Below are 6,000 nucleotides of genomic sequence, written 5' to 3'. Positions count from 1 at the left end.
TAAACTAACGTCACCGCCTCAAACCAAATGAATCCTGCATGTGAATTAACATAAAAATGGTCTTCATTGTTTGATTCCTTCTTTGTGTTGATGGCAGATCTTTCCTTGTGATGGATACAAGATGTAATCTTCGTATGCCTTGCTTAGTAAAGTTCTAGGAAAAGAAATGTATTTGTGGCAAATCTTTGTGTTATAACTTCTGCCATCTTTTTTATTTTCTCTCTCCTGCACCTTGTTACTTCCAGCAGCTGCCTGAGCTGATTAAAGACAATCATGCACTTGTTAGCAGATGAAAATGAGGTCTGTTCATTTGCATATAGACGAGGACGTCCACATCCAAACAAGACACACTAGTGTGCACATGTTAATACCAGGTGTGCACATATGAACCAACTTTATTTCTAAAGCACTTAAGACCACCACAGCTGAAACAAAGTGTTGCACATGGCGGAAATAAGAACCATAAGGGCCTGTGATAAACATACAACAGAACAAAAACGTGACATAAAACAGTTTAAATTCAACTCAATGAAACGGATTCACCACCTAGGATTAAAGAAAGAAAGATGTTATAACACAAAGAATCTTCTTTGTGTTATATAACATCTCCCGTCTTTTTTATTTTCTCCTTCCTGCACCTTGTTACTTCCAGCAGCTGCCTGAGCTAGTTAAAGACAACAATGCAGTTGGTGTTTGCAAATGAAAATGAGGTAAATTCATTTGCATATAGACGTCCAGATCCAACCAAGACACACTAGTGTGCACATGTTAATACCAGGTGTTCACATATGAACCAACGTTATTTATAAAGTACTTAGAATCACCACAGCTGAAATAAAGTGCTGCACATGGCGGAAATAAGAACCATAAGAGCCTGTGAGAAACATACAACAGAACAAAAACAAAAACGTGACATAAAACAGCTTAAATTCAACTCAAAAAAAATATTCACCACCTAGGATTAAAGAAAGAAAGAAGTCTAAGTTGAAGGCAGACTGCCCAGGTTTTCCACGGTTGTGGATCGGTTATTTGTCCTGGGTACGACGTTAAACTGCATCCGACGGTGGGGGCCTGGACCTAGGGGACGGAATGAGGGTACCCCTAACCACTGTAACCTCCAGGCGGCCTCTGGCAAAGGCCCAGTACCTGTCAGCCTCCAAACCAGGGTTATGGTGAAGATCCCCCCTGCCTTGTGGGACACCTTTGGGAGAAGGAAAGGCTATGGGAGTAAACCCAGACAAAAAATCAGGAGTGGAGCCCCTTAGGCGGCTGGGTGTCACCGCTGACCCCCTACTGGCATCTCCTGCAGCCAAGCTGATGCCAAATGTATTGCCCTGCTTTCCTTTGGACCACATCAGCAAGGCCGAGAGGGGGATCCTGATGACTGGGCATCCCGGGATTACCATATATTTTGCCCAGGCATGTGCCCTGGAGACGTCACTTCAGTGCCGCTGATCCACAGCGACAGAAACAACACGGGAGACAGCAGTCATTCTGGCACATACTCCATTGTCTTGGGAGACAGAAGGAAGCCAACAAGGATCGGTTATAGAGACGGTCCTGCCGTCTCGGAGCATCCGCCCGGACCCCGGTACCTGCAGGAGCAGCATGTCAGACTCACCTGAGGTAGGGGTGAAGAAGCTCAGAGTGGTAAGGCGGGGTATTTAAATATCTAAAAGAGGAATTTAAAAACAAGTGAAACGAGTGAAGCCAGGACAGGGCGGATGTGCTCTGCTTCATGAGGACCTGTTAAACGTCCTGCAGCGGCGTCCTGAACCAGCTGCAGGCGCGAGAGCAAGGACTGATTCACTCCAACATAAAGGAAGGCTTGAACAAGACTGGCCTGGCCACTCGTCATCAACACTGGTGCAGCATTTGTACCAACTGTGAAGTTTGTGGTAGTCCATGTTTCTCCACTCGAGTCCGTGATGAAGAAGAAATCTGACAGAGTCCAGACCCTGTTTGTTGATGCTTCACCAACCAGGCGTACCTTCAGGAGTACACTAACACGGGCCGCTGTGTACACAGTGTTCTCACACTCGCATTGTGGGAATAAATACTGTTCTGTTCTTCAGAGAAAATACACGAGCAAACTTTCCTCCTCGGCTGCTTCACCCGAGTTAGTGCCAGGACAACAAAATTAACGAGTTTTCTCGTCCTCTGCACCAAAGATGTGCCGTCAGACTCTGGATCACACCTGCCTCCTGTTCTCTGATATTTGGCTCCACTTCCTCCAAAACCTACAGCGACTGCCTGCATACGCTGCAGGTAAGTCTCGATTCACACTGTGGCAGGGTGCAGGATTGGGTGTGGTCTGCGGGGATAGAGGGAGTGCAGGGGACTAGCGCACAGGTGACGCGGTTTGGAACAGCTGATTGTGCACAGGTGTGTCTAATCAATCTCTGTGTACTTCAGTAGTGTGCGGGCCGGAGGGTGATGACATGGAGCTGCCTGAGACCTGGACACGACGGCTGCCCCGGTAGCACGAATTGGCTACACACACCTAAAATGCCACTTCTGGATGAGATTGCCTCAAGTGGAGCAGGTTAAATATCTCAGGGTCTTGTTCACCAATGAGGGAAAGATGGAGCGTGAGATTGATAGACGGATCGGTGCAGCATCGTCGGTGTACCGGACCGTCGTGGTGAAGAAGGAGCTGAGTCCAAAGGGGAAGCTCTCGATTTACGGGTCGATCTACACACCCAAACTTCACCTATGGTCATGAACTTTGATTGAAAGTACAAGATCGCGTATACAAGTGGCCACGATGAGTTTCCTCCCCAGGGCAGCTGGACACCTCCCTTAGATATGAGAAGCTCTGTCACTCGGGAGGAGCTCGGAGTCGCTGCTCCTTCACATTGAGAGGAGTCAGCTGAGGTGGCTTGGGCATCTGTACCGGATCCTCCTGGACGCCTCCCTAGGGAGGTGTTCCAGGCATGTCCCTCCTCCCTAGGGAGGTGTTCCAGGCATGTCTCTCCTCCCTAGGGAGGTGTTCCAGGCATGTCCCTCCTCCCTAGGGAGGTGTTCCAGGCATGTCCCTCGGGGAGGAGACCCCGGGGAAGACCCAGGACACGCTGGAGAGACTATGCCTCTCTGATGGCCTGGGAACGCCTCGGACTCCCCTCGGAGGAGCTGGATGAAGGGGGTGGATGGATGGATGGATGGATGGATGGATGGATGGATGGATGGATGGATGGATGGATGGATGGATGGATGGATGGATGGATGGATGGATGGATGGATGGATGGATCGATGGATGCATGAATGGATGGATGGATGGATGGATCGATGGATGGATCGATGGATGGATCGATGGATGCATGAATGGATGGATGGATGGACGAGTGAATGGATGTACAGAAGGATGGATGGATGGATGTACAGATGGATGGATGGATGGATGTACAGATGGATGGATGGATTGATGGATGGATGTACAGATGGATGGATGGATGGATGGATTGATGGATGGATGTACAGATGGATGGATGGATGGATGGATGGATGGATGGATGGATGGATGGATGGATTGATGGATGGATGTACAGATGGATGGATGGATGGATGGATGGATGGATGGATGTACGGATGGATGGATGGATGGATGTACAGATGGATGGATGGATGGATTGATGGATGGATGTACAGATGGATGGATGGATGGATGGATGGATGTACAGATGGATGGATGGATGGATGGATGCATGGATTGATGGATGGATGTACAGATGGATGGATGGATGGATGTACAGATGGATGGATGGATGGATGGATGGATGGCTGTACAGATGGATGGATGGATGGATGCATGGATGGATGTACAGATGGATGGATGGATGGATTGATGGATGGATGTACAGATGGATGGATGGATGGATGGATGGATGGATGGATGGATGGATGGATGGATGGATGGATGGATGGATGAATGGATGGATGGATGGATGGTCCACACCCAGTGAGCATATGCGTGTGACGTAGGTTTACGGTGGTGTAATGTGTACCGTTTTCCTGCTCACACTGTGAACAATAGGAGATGCTTGCGGAAAACGAGTCTGATTGACAGCAGAAAATGAGAGCGTGTGACTTGAGTGGACCTTAATATACAAATTAATAACGCGTTTCCCATCTGCTCCTTGAGGACAAAGCTCTCGGCGAGCTCGCCGCCAGCGGGCGGAGGTCGGTTTCCTTTCTCAGGCAGGATGAAGAAAAGCCGATGATTAGTTTGTGAAGCAGGCGGGTCCCAGAACTCAGGGAGGCTCTGATCCAGGAGATTACAGTCAACTTCATCATCCCAGGTGGGCAATTTGTTGCGCAGTCGGCGATATTGATGTAATTCATAGACACACACAGAATCCCACAGTGAAATGCCGCCCTGATTAACACCTACAAGGACGGCAAAAATCCCTGCTCAGTACTTTGGCCGGGTCACCGCCAGTAAAGTTGACTCCTTCTCATTTCTCCGCTTGACTTCACTCAGCGTTTCTTCCCCAATGAGGCCCATGTGTGACAGATTTACCACCATAAAAGCAAGACTTCTAGTTGTAATTGAGTGTTATTGCAAATGTGGTTTGACTGTTTTTATTCATTAAACCGTCGAAATACTTTCCCAACCGCTAATTTTTGGTCGCTGTGGTGTTGGTTCTTTTGTTCGTCTTCGTGAAGGCATCAAAACAAATCAAAACAAATAACACCCTCTTCGACTTAAACAAGCACTCGTACAACCTCGTGAAACACTAAAAGGGAATGGCGCCGATCAGGTATAACTCGGTCCAGACCTCAAAAGCCCGCACTAATTCAAACCAGCCGACTCCTGCAGGACCGTGATCAAACCGAGGGCTCAAGTACGACACGCACGGATCTCTTTCTAAAGAGCAATGATCATGAAGTTGTATAGGGGGCCGGTGAGGGTCGGGAGACGGAAGATATTCGACTCGTGACACCTGATGAACACATGCATCACTGAGTGTGGTCCTGGTTTTCTTCAGATCCACTTGCTGGTGAGTGTGGTAGATGTGATGCTGCCTCCGGCACCCGGCCACCCAGGAGGACAGGATATGAACTAACACTCCACAGTGAGGATTCATACTCCTTTAGAGATTAAAAAACATGGATGTGTTACACCCCGTTGCCGGGAAAAAGATAAAAGTAAAAAAGGACGCGAGCACAACACGTTGCAGCCAGTGTGTATTGTTCATCAGTTCACCATCACATTACACTGATTCCTATCCAACACGTCAAACAGGCATTTTTAATCAATCACCGTGCAGCGCTGTTACTGTTTGTTGTCGGCCATGCAAAACAGTTGAACACAGAACCGTCGGTCAATCATTGTTTTTAACCCTTTTAATTCCTTTTAAAACATGAAAATTAATTATTATTCTCTTTTTTAACTCTTTTATTTTAACACATGACAGACTGTAATTTGTTGCTTTTATTACTACGCCTTGTGTTCCTTCTGGCAGGGGGACTGCCAATGGAAATTAGCCATTTGGCTACAATTGGGTGCATTTGCATTTTTAAAATGTTCATTCATGTACATTGTCCCTCTTTAACAAATAAATGCAAATCAAATCAATCATGTACAGATGTACAGATGGATGGATGGATGGATGGATGAATGGATGAATGAATGAATGAATGAATGAATGAATGAATGAATGAATGAATGAATGAATGGATGGATGGATGGATGGATGGATGGATGGATGGATGGATGGATGGATGGATGAATGAATGAATGAATGAATGAATGAATGAATGGATGGATGGATGGATGGATGGATGGATGGATGGATGGATGGATGGATGGTTGATGAATGAATGAATGGATGGATGGATGGATGGATGGATGGATGGATGTACAGATGGATGTACAGATGGATGGATGGATGAATGAATGAATGAATGAATGAATGAATGGATGGATGGATGGATGGATGGATGGATGGATGGATGATGGATGGATAGATGGATGGATGATTGGATGGATGGATAGA

Source organism: Cololabis saira, chromosome 4 (assembly GCF_033807715.1).
Source record: "Cololabis saira isolate AMF1-May2022 chromosome 4, fColSai1.1, whole genome shotgun sequence".
NCBI classification, from domain to species: Eukaryota; Metazoa; Chordata; class Actinopteri; order Beloniformes; family Belonidae; genus Cololabis; species Cololabis saira.
The sequence above is the reverse complement of the archived record's forward strand: the minus strand, read 5'-3'. Positions refer to the sequence as shown.